Genomic DNA, 11,904 nt, shown 5'->3' on the forward strand with positions numbered 1-11,904 from the left:
ACAAAAGAAAATCCAATAGTGCTCATCGTGAGCACACCTTCACTTTCTCTATCTCCTTATTCTCCTTTTCCTGCATTCCAAAGATTAGCCAAGCACTCTATCAACTAAAGAACATTCCCAAGCGTCCTAATCCATGTCTTAATTAAAAGGTTGAAAACCTATTGCCCTAATCATTGTCCTAGTTTAAAGCTTTGAAAACTCATCGTTTATGGTATTTACAATGTTGATTCTAGGTTTTTTTTTTTCTCATTGGCAAATTTCAACTTATTCTAATCAATCCAAATTTAGTGAAAAAACAAAGAAGCTTTTAATCTCCAAGCTCTATTATTCGCTAATTACATCTTGAGAAGCTTGAGTTAGATGATGAATGGTGGGCATATCACCATATGTCTACGACTTTAATGGATGTTGGTTGAATTTTCAATCGATTTTCACTATGATTTTTTATATTTTCTCTCTCCTCTCCAAACTTTTCCAGAGCCTCTCTCTTTCTTATTTCTTGCACTTTTCACCATATTTTGGTCCGATCTTCGACATCTACGAGTACATCCTGCTTCGTTATTGCTGTATATTACATTGTTTCAGTCGATCAAGATGGATTTCACACAGATTTACAAGTTTTTTCGTTTCTTAGATAACCATTATTCTCCAACTAATTTTATTCTCCAACTAATTTTGGTTTTGAAATGATGTCATGCCATAATGTTGTTGGATGGTTATGAAATTAAAGTTTGTTGAATACCGTGAGCCGATCTATGAATTCACGGACTTGAAATTTTTTATTTTTGCAAAGTAATTTATTTTTTTTATTTTTTGGAGTAAAAATTATATTTTTTACACTAAAAATGATTACTTTTTAAGTGATATATCTGTTGTATGATGATAAAAAAAAAAAAACATATGTGGAACTCTATGAGTCGATCTACGGAATCACGGAGTCGAAATGACCACATGCACAGAGGCCCATCCAAATGTAGTGTAGGCAATTCAAGGGATTAACCACATGCAGAGGCCCATCCATAGTAATGTAGGCACGAAGGGGAAGAAGAAAGATGATCATAGGAGAATGAACAAAGCACTAAATGATGCGATGCGGAGACCATCATCATACATAGACAATTTAGATGATGATTAGGATGTTGATCCTATTGATGTGGCGAGAGATTAGGAGGAGAGGGACATATGGCAAGGTGTAGGCGATTGCACCATTAGGAGCAGGATAGGGCTAGAGCTAGAGCTTCAGGATTGGTCCCTCTAGGGCTGTAGGGGAAAGACCATCTGAATCTGGGGGAGGGGTGGTGTATTTGGCATGTTTAGCAGATCACAGAGTCAGAGGGACCCTTCGTACATCAGGTCTAGCAGGACCAACACCATCTGATTATCCGTGCTATGGGGTCCCGATCATGGAGCAGGATCTTGAAATTTTCAAGAAGAAGGGGGCCAAGTGGCCTAAGATTTATGGTGCATGGAAAGGTATGGCCAAGAAGGTTAAAAAGGCAGTATCAAAGTAGATGCATTACAATTCCATTCCAACAAATACAGCTCAGGGTCCATAGTACAAGCACATGATTGATACTATTGCAGATGCAGGCCCTGGATATGAGGTCCTACCCCTATAGAGTTGATGACCAACCTCCTTCATAAGGAGAGGGAAGAGCTGTAATAGTATATAGATAGTATGAAACCCTTCTAGGATACATATGGATGCACCATCATGTCTGATGGATGGACCGGGCCGATGAGAAAGTCCTTTAACTTTATGGTGTACTGTGACAAGAGAGCCATTTTCTTGAAATCAGTGGATGCTACTTGTAACAACCCCCGTAATTCTAATATGGGATCTCTATTGTAGGTCCAATAACCCGAAGGTCCAACCAAAATAAGTTGTGGAGTATCCGAAATGAAGTCCATGATCCATACCTTAAGTCCATGGATTTGGATTCTGCTGGTGAAGAACCTGCCTTACTAGGAGATTGGATCACCAGTCGGAGTCAGGATGTATTTGAAGATGTTTGGAATCGAGGTAAGATCACCCCCACATGTTGTTTAGGGTTTAGGTTTGAGTTGGGGATCAACCCCTTGAGCAAAGCACCCAAGTACTGAAAAGTACTAGGGGGTGGTTGCTTAAGGTGTTTGATTGACCAATCAACCAGCCCAAACGACCGCCAGGTCTACTTGTGGGGTTTTTACCCTAATTTGCCCCCAGTCTCATATATTTAGCAAACTCCGACCTTTTACTTATTATTCTATTCGAGATTGTTGTTGTGGATGGTTAGGAGGCAAAGAACACGTGCTGGAAGGTGAGAGACGTGTGGTTTGCGAAGAAGATCCAATCCTTTGTCAGTTTTGCGAATTAAGTGGAGGTAAGTGAATCCCACACTCTCAATATTCCTTCCTTACCTCTTTGAATGGTGTGGATCTTTTCCCCTTGGGTTGGTGGTGAGTTAATTGTGTTGGTTCTATTCCCCATCAATGAATTTGATTAGAGCTTGTCCAAAAACGGATCATTGCATTTGAATAAAGGATAGATCTAATCGAAGGAGATGATTTGAATATTGAATCATTAGAATTTTTAGGTTTTTGTTTCATGCTTGTGTTGTAGGCTCCCTAAGGACAAAATTCAGATATAGATCTTCCCAAAATCATATTAAAATTGGGAGATCAAAAATCAGAATTTCGGACTTAGAAGTAGTCTGGAATAGGGGCGGTTGCTTGGCCAACCAACAGCCCCAAGCAACCAGCTGGGACACAATAGCTCTTTGAAGTTGGTTGTTGCTCTGATTTGACTCATGTCTTCAATGTATTTTTGCAACTCTATATTTAGATGATCTCTAAGGTTCTCTGAAATTATTGTGGGTGAGGTCTACTTGCATTTTCGTAAGTTTTTTTTTTTACATATTTACGGGTAAGGACACATTCTTATATATATATATATATATATATATATATATATATATATATATATATATATATATATATATATATATATATATATATATATATATATATATATATATATATATATATATATATAAAATATGCAATGATATGCTCTATGATGAACTGTTTATTTCTTATATATAAATCATTGCTCTTGTAACTTGTTGTAGTTGGATAATTCAATGATTAGTAGTCGAATCTATGCTGTAAATGATGTTTATGTGTATTTTATTACTTTATGATATAGAATGAATGATTATGTTTTAATGGTTGGTGATGTGATGTAATTGTGATGGAAGGGTAACCATTGCTTGGGATATTAGAAGGTTGTGGTATGGGATATGTGCTTACTAATGCCCCCAACACTATCATGATTGTTGGATGACATACCTAGGAAGTCTAGTTTGCATGGCTAGGTACCCATACATGCTACTACCCTTTCGGTAGGGGAATTGAAGCTAAATGACCCATGATAATAGTGATGTGACTCTATTTCATCCTACAACGGTAACCAATTCGTGCGGAGATTCAATGGTCCACTATTAATCATACAATGGTAAGGTTGCATATGTTAGGGTTTGGGCTCATGGACATCCAAGGAGCGGTCGGGAGTTGTGAGGGGTCATGAGAGCATCCTCCCCAACAATATGTGGATGACCATAGGGTTAGGAAATAGAGTCCAACAGCGGTAATAAGTCCATGAGGGTTCTCATTCCTAGGTAGGGAAGGATACTGAACCAAGTTGGTTGGTGCCATAGGGGAAGTATCTAGGCTACATGTAGTATGTTATTGTATGACTTTGCATTGTATTAGAAACCCCGACATTCACCAATACTCATGCCAATGGTCGTGGTAAAAGAGTGTTGACTAAACCCCATCCACGGTTGATTGGTGAGGACTGAACCCCTTTTTCCGGGATCCTAACAGAGGTAACCAGTCCGTGAGGGATCAAAGTGACTAGACCTACGTAGAGGAGGGCTGGTGTTGTATCATAAAGCATGTCAACCATCTAGAGACTTGCATAGTTAGATTTTAGCTGCATTCATAATTTTGCATATCATTCTTTACATATGTGCTTACTTGGATATACTGTCGATATGTATGTGAGATGTGTTTTCCTTACTGAGTTCGTCAAAACTCATTCCTTTCTTTGTATGTTAGACTATATTGTACAAATGGTATTCCCGAATTACGAGAAGTTCCGTATGACTAGAGCAACTCCTGTGAAGAAGCTATGGCGACGTCAGTGGGTGACAGAGATGTATGTCATGAAGCTTTCTATGGACGCTTGGAGTGCGCTTATAGTACCCATTGACTGCAGAAGGAGACAAATAGCTTGACTGTAACAACCCCTGTAACTCTAACCCAGAATCTGTATTTCAGGTCCGATAACCCGAAGGTCAAGCCGGGTTAAGTTGTGGAGTGTCCGGATAGAAGTCCATGATCCATACCCTAAACTCATGGATTTGGATTCTCTTGATGAAGAACCTACCTTACGAGGAAGTTGGATCTCTGGTAGAAGGCAAGTGGTGTTTGGAGATGTCCGGAATGAAGGTAAGACCTCCCCCATATGTTGATTAGGATTAGGTTGAGGTTGGGAGTCAACCCCTTAAGCAAAGCATCCAAGTACAACAATGTACAAGGGGGCGGTTGCTTAAGGCCCCAAGCGACCGCCAAGTCCTGATTGTGGGGTTTTGCCCTAATTTTGCCCCTATTCTCTATAAATAGCAACCCTCGCCCTATTAACATATTATTATACTCGGGATTGCTATTTTGGACGGTTAGGTGGCAATGGAGACGTGTTGGAAGGTGAGCGAAGTGCGGATTGAGATCTGGAACCTCTTCCCCTTTGTTTTTGTTGTTCTGGTTGAGGTAAGTGAATCCCTCTCTCACTCATTCTCTTCTTTCAACTTTGGTTGGTGTTGATTTCATCTCCATCATGTTGGGGTAGCTTATTTATGATTAATTGGTTACCCTAATCAATGTGTTTGAGAGGATCTTGTCCGAAAACGAATCCTTGCATTCGTATAAAGGATGGATCCAATCAAGGGAGATGATTTGGGTGATTGATCTATGTTAATTTTAGGGTTTTGTTTGCTCCTTAGTTCTAAACATGTTAAGTTCGAAATTTGGATTGAGATCATCCCAAAACCGGATAGAAATCGGATGATCAAAAGCTTGACTTTCGGATTGGAAACAATCTATTTTTGGGGCGGTTGCTCAAGTCGGTCGCTTAAGCCAAGCAACCGGTTGGGTCACAGTAGCTATGTGAAGTTGTTTGTTGCTCTGATGTGACTCATGACTCTTGTGTATTTTTGTAGCCCTATATTTAGGTGTTCTCTGAGTCTACTGAAGGTCTTGTAATTATGATTGGATTGCACTTTAGTAAACTTTTACTTAATTATAGGTAAGGACATACATTCTTGTCTATATGCAATGACATGTACATGATGAATCAATTGCTTTCTTTACTATTTATTAATCATGTACCTTGCTGTAACTGTATAAAGCATGATAATACTATTGTATAATTGTTGTTTGTGATGTTCTTTTATGTACTTTATCATTTATGATATTGAACAACTGATTATGGTATGATGATGAATGATGTAACGTAATTGTGATGGAAAGGGTATCCCATTTGGATATCTTGGCTTGAGATATCAAAGGGTTGTGGTATGGGACACATGATCACTGATGCCTCTAGCACTATCATGACTGTTGGATGACATACCTAGGGAGTCTAGAATTGCATGGCTAGGTACCCCACATACTACTACCCTTTCGGTAGGAGAATTGAAGCCGGATGACCCGTGACGATGGTGACGTGACTCTGTTTCATCCTACAGCGGTAACCAATCTGTGCGGAGATTCAGTGGTCCAATGTTGTTCACGCAATGGTAGGGTTGCATATATTATGTTTGAGCTCATGGACGTCCAAGGAGCGGACCGGGGGTCGTGAGGAGTCATTAGAGCATTTTGCCCCAACAATATGTGGATGACCAGGGAGTGGAGTCCAACAGCGGTAGCCAGTTCTCATTCCTAGGTTGCGAAGGATACGGAACCGAGTTGGTTAGTGCCATAGGGGAAGTATATGGACTTCATGTAGTGTGTTACCAGTATGACTTGCATTGGATTAGAAACCCCGACATGCGCCAGTACTCATTGCCAATGGTCGTGATAAGAGAGTGTTGACTTAATCCCCATTCCATGGATGCCTGATGAAGACTTTACCCCTTTACCTAGGATCCCAATAGAGGTAACCAGTCCGTGAGGGATCAGAGTGACTAGACCTAACCAGAGGAGGGTTGGTGTTATATCTTAAAGCATGTCAACTGTTTAGAGACTTGCATAGTTAGATTAGTAGCATTCATATATACCATTGCATATCATTCATTTCATATATGCATTGCTGATTATGTTGATTATGTTGACATATGGATGAGAAAAGTGTTATCCTTATTGAGTTTGTTAGAACTCATTCCTTTTTATTTGTATGTTATATTAAAATGCTCAGATGGTTGCATGTCGTCGGCAATTGGAGAGGATTCGTATGATCAAACCCTCTCGTATGAAGAAGATGTGGCACCGTCCGTGGGAGATGGAGATAACTTGCATGAAGCCTCATGTAGATGCTTGGTGTGCGCTTATAGCACCCATTGATGGGTGAAGGAGGCAGATTGCCAGATATTTTGAGGATTGTTTGGAGAAGAATTGGAGAACCCCCCCTTTTTCTTGATAAATTTGAAAAGTAGGAAACTAGAAAGAAGATAATTTAGTTTACTTTATTGGTTCTGTTGAACTCGATATTTCTTTTGATTCACTTGATTACTTTGATTTGATTCATTTATTGGAGTATTTGGACTCTTGTAATCCATTTGATTAATTATTTGAACTTCCTCTTGCTCTTGATTATCTATTTCTTGTATTTATTATTATTGATGGGTAAGACCGTGGATCCTGTGAAGGGTCGCACCCATGGGTTGTTGGGTGGGTAACCGAGATTGGCAGGTGGGTGTGACATCGACACTTGGAGAAGTCGGTGAAGGAGAGTTGGATGGCTCCTCTCGTTGCTAGATTAGAAGAGAAGACCCTCGCTCAAGAGCGAGCTAAAAGAATAAAAATGAACTAGTTTAATTATTGCTTCTACTGAACTCGATTTATTTTGGAACTTGATTTCTTTTATTATTTTTCTTTGATTCATTCCTTTGGACTATTTAGACTCTTATAGCCTCTTTATTTAAATTAATTGAACTTACTCTTGCTTGTGATTATTATTAGTTGCATTTATTATTATTGATGATAAAACCGTGGATCTTGTGACGGATCGCACCCACGGGTTGTCGGGTCGGACCGATACCGGCGGGTGGGAGTGTGACACTACTGGTCATACAAAAAATCACAGATATATCATGGGTCTCCACCAGGATGTGATAGTGAGGTTGGGAGGAAGAATGTGGTGCAAATTGTCGCTGACAATGGCTCCAACTTCAAGAAGGCCGGTGAAGTGTTGATGAGTTCACCAAACTATCATCATTTTTGGATACCTTGTGCAGCTCGTTCTATCGACCTAATGCTGAAGGACATTGGAAAAATTAGTATTGTCCACAACATAGTTGAAAGGGCTAGATAGGTAACCAACTTCATCTACAATCATAACATTGCTTTGGCTATTATGAAGAGATCATATGGAGGTGAGTTGGAGTGACCTGGTCCAACAAGATTCACGACGAATTTTGTCGCCTTGAGTAGTATGCAGGAGAAGTCGGGCCTCAGATCCATGTTTGCATCCCAGGAGTGGTTTGATTGGGTTGGATCCAAGTAAGATAACTATCTACTATTTCATCTTACAAATTATTATATTATGAGTTTATGATTATCTTGTATATCTAGTTATCTACTATCTATTGACTTAATGAGTTTGTGATAATTCAGTACGACCAACGGGCAAGAGGCACAAAATACAATATCATCTGATGAGTTATGGAGAAATGTTACCATGGTGTTGAAGACCTTAGAGCCTATTATAAAGGTCTTGCGTATAGTGGACTCTTCCTTGAGGGGACCCACTATGCCCCATCTATATGCAGCCCTTGAGCATATGAAGGTTGCTATAAAGGCAGCAAACCCTAGAGGGCAACGGGCTTTCTTGGATATTGTGTATGCACAATGGACTGCTCATCTGATAAGTAAATATTATGGGTTGTTGACTTGTAGTTGTAGGTGTTGGTAATTCATTCAATCCTAACTCAAACTTCAAACTGTAAGCTTTTTTAATTGTGCAACCTATTTTTTAAACCCTAGATATCAATATAGGGAACATTTGGGATTGGACACAAACCGGTTGGATGCCCTGTTACAGGTGATTTCGAGGTTGGAGCCACATCCGATGCTCCAATCATTTTGTCACAATGAGGTGAGACATCAGAAATTTCAAACGATTATAACTTGCATTTATTGTTTAAATAATTTAGCTAACCAATCAATAAAAATGATTGTACTATTGCATATCAAGTTATTTAGGGACGCATTTGGGCCCTTTAGTGGAGATGTTGCCGTACGGGGCAGAGAAACCAGTGATCTAGGTTAGATACTTAGATGCAGATGCATAAATGCATTATTATTTATAGATAAGTTGATTTGATGTTAAGTATTAAAACTCTAACTTAATGTTTTTGTGATAATGTAGCTGAATGGTGGTATCTCTATGGGAATAGTGCATCCAAACTTTGGAGATTGGCGATCAAAATCCTATCTTAGACTTGCTCTACCTTTTGGGTGTGAGAGGAATTGGAATACATTTAACATGATCCATTCCAAGAGGAGGAACCGGTTGGGAAGTCAGCACCTAAATAATCTAGTGTTTTGTCACTACAATATGAGGTTGAAGATACAACATGTAAGGGAGTAGGGTGAGAATAGTCGATAGTATGTCGATCTTGATGATATATTTGAGGTGGGCGCAGAATGAGCAAGATCCCATCACTTAATGGATGTTCAACAAAGGTGGGCCAATGTTGGACCAACCTAGAGGGAGGCCTAAACCAGAGCTAGCTCGAGATGTAGGGGTTGATGTGGATGAGTTTATGGCCTCTCGAGATGGGCAGGTACATGCAGAGGTAGTTGGTATTATTGATGAGGATTGGATGGTGGCACCAGGCATGCAGGAGCGGTAGGAAGATGATCTAGATGACACACTCACTTCCAGTCAGAGTACGAGGGATGATGATGATGATGATGATCGTGATGATGGTGGTGGTGGTGGCAAAGGCCTTGAAAAGCATTTGCATGTTCCACTACCAGGGACACAACAACCCTCACTCAAATACACTAGGGAGAGTCATTTCACACATGTCACCCAAGATTATGATCATGGTGGAGAGCAGCATCGTGGCTATGAATATCCTGATATGAGCCACTATCGGAAGGGGAAGGGCCATGGGAAGCAGCAACAGTATAGAGGTGGGTATGATGATGTCACCTTCCCACACGGATCTTACGTAAATCCTTCCGATGCGGCGAACAATGAAACAAGAGCGATGGGGTTCATGAGCTAGGATGAGTCTGTAGGCTCCACATTTGGTTATGGGCCTACCAATACTTTTGGTGTCCCTCCTTTTCTTGGACAATATGGTATGGGTATGGGTATCCCCTCTAGTACTTCGTATTATGGGCACTTGCAGGATGATAGTTACTATGAGCTTGGTCCCTCGAGGCCAATGTCTATTGAGGAGTCCATAACTTCATAGTCATTGGCACTAGTAATAGTATCATCAGACATGCAACACCTTCCTTGGCCCTATTCTCACTTCCCTCACATGGGAGTTCTCTTGGAGGCGGAAGATGACCGCTATAAAGCTACAATTGATGATTATCTAGAGCACTATCAGTATCAAACGAGATGGGATCAATATGCAAATTTGTTGGGGGCAAAGATGGGTTGGAGAGAGCACAGTCAATGGAGTTCGATCCACCTAGGTACAATACTTGGAATTGAGAGTTGGAGATTTGAGATGATTGGATGACTCTATGTACTTGTATAATGAATTGTAGACTTTAGATGATTTGGCTTATAAGAGTTTCTAGATTTCTAGTTTCGCGGCTTTTGCCTACATACAGTTGGACATATGTTGATTGGGAACATTAGTTAAGATGATGTTTTAGGTCAAAATAACACTCCCAATGTGTTTATTGGCCTCAAATTAGGCTACATGTCAAAATTCAAGCCAAAATGCCCCCAAATGCCCCTCAAAATTGGGGGTCGATTTTTCATTGATCCCCTGTGAAAAGTCGCCCGAAATTTTGGCCTATGTCGTCGTGTCACCAGCCACCGACATGGCGACACAGGCCAAAGGGACCTTGCTTCCATGTTGTTTGGGGCAATGATGGGTAATTTCCGGCTAGGTGAATGTGGGACCGTGGTGGTCCTTCTTTTTTTTTTTTTTTGGGTGGTGGCTCCTTCACCCACCTATTTGGTTTTTTGAGATTAAAAATTGTAATTTTTTCCCCCTTTTAACTTTTGATGAGGGAATTAAGGTCATTTCATCTTTGATTTTAATACGCTTTGTTTGTAATGGTGTTAGTTTCAGCTAGACTCATACGTAATTTTAGTGATAATAGGGGACTGCACGCGAGTTTAGGCATAGATAAAGGGACTCCAATGTAAATTTCCTTCTTTTTTTGGGGGAAATTTTCAGCGCCACCTCCTGAATTACCCTTAAAATTAGTGCCACCCCCTGAGTAATCCATTTATCAATCGCACCTCCTATAGGGGGTGAAAATCTATAAATGGCACCCCTTGTGGTTAGGAATCACAATTAAATGTTGATATCAGCAAGTTAAACTCTTCAAATGACAGAAAAACCTTACACTTGACTTGTTTTTTCATCTTCCTTTATCATCTGTGACTTCTTCCTCTCCCAATTGTAAAACCTTAAATGTTAGGGAAATATGGTGTATGGGTAGTGTTTTTAAACTCATGATGTGGGGGTAATATTGGGAATTGATAAATATAAACTAATCAAGACTATTGGTGTTAGTAATAGGGGATCTAATTGTTAAATTGGGTATCTCAAGGTGTGACATTAATACTATGGGATAACTTAGGGGGTGGCGTTGAAAATTTTCCCTTTTTTCTTTTGATTTTTTGGAGTGCATGGGGGTTGTACATCGATCTGTGTGAAAGTTCTTTGTTTTTATGCAAACCAGAAAATACATTTAAAAGGAATTAGGTTTACATAGTCAAAAGTGAAGATCTCGTTACAACGGATTTGAAATCCTTTCATATTTCCAAGACTAGCCAAGACAAAAGATGATTTACAACGGAGTCTTGGCCTTTTTTTTTTTCTTCTTCTTTTTGGGGGGGGGGGGCACAAGCTAACCAACATTTTATTGAGAAAGCCAAAACAAAGGCTGAGCAGAGCTCTACAAGCCAATTAGTGGAAATAGGCGATTCAGTTGAGCTCTCAACTTTGAATGCCTTCCTAGCTAAAAGATCCGCTACATGGTTTGATCTTCTAGGAGTATATTGGGCTTAAAACCCAAGGCCAGAAAATGAATGTCCTAACTATGGGTAGTATAAAAGGTGGGGTAGGGGCATTGTGATCCACTACATTCTTAATCAACTATTTACGATTAGATTCCACCCCAATATGGTCAATACCTTCACCTAAGGCCTCTAGAAGACCAGCCTCATTGCTTGGACATGGAATTGACATAGCCATAAGGGGGATCCCATTACCGTCTATTATTATTAGGCCAAACCCACTTTTCTTCTATTTCTCTCTCCATGAAGCATCAACATTTAATTTTAGGAATGGTGGTTCTTGGGGTATCCAAATGATTAGGTTGTTATCAGCCCTTGGTTTGGGCTTTTTCAATATAATGGGCTTCTTCAAATTCTCCCAAAACCCATTATGGGCCCATAATGCATGCTTTAGGACCTCTTCCGGTGTCCATCTATGC

Source organism: Hakea prostrata, chromosome 3 (assembly GCF_041222555.1).
Source record: "Hakea prostrata isolate BN-2017 chromosome 3, UWA_Hpros_2, whole genome shotgun sequence".
NCBI lineage: Eukaryota > Viridiplantae > Streptophyta > Magnoliopsida > Proteales > Proteaceae > Hakea > Hakea prostrata.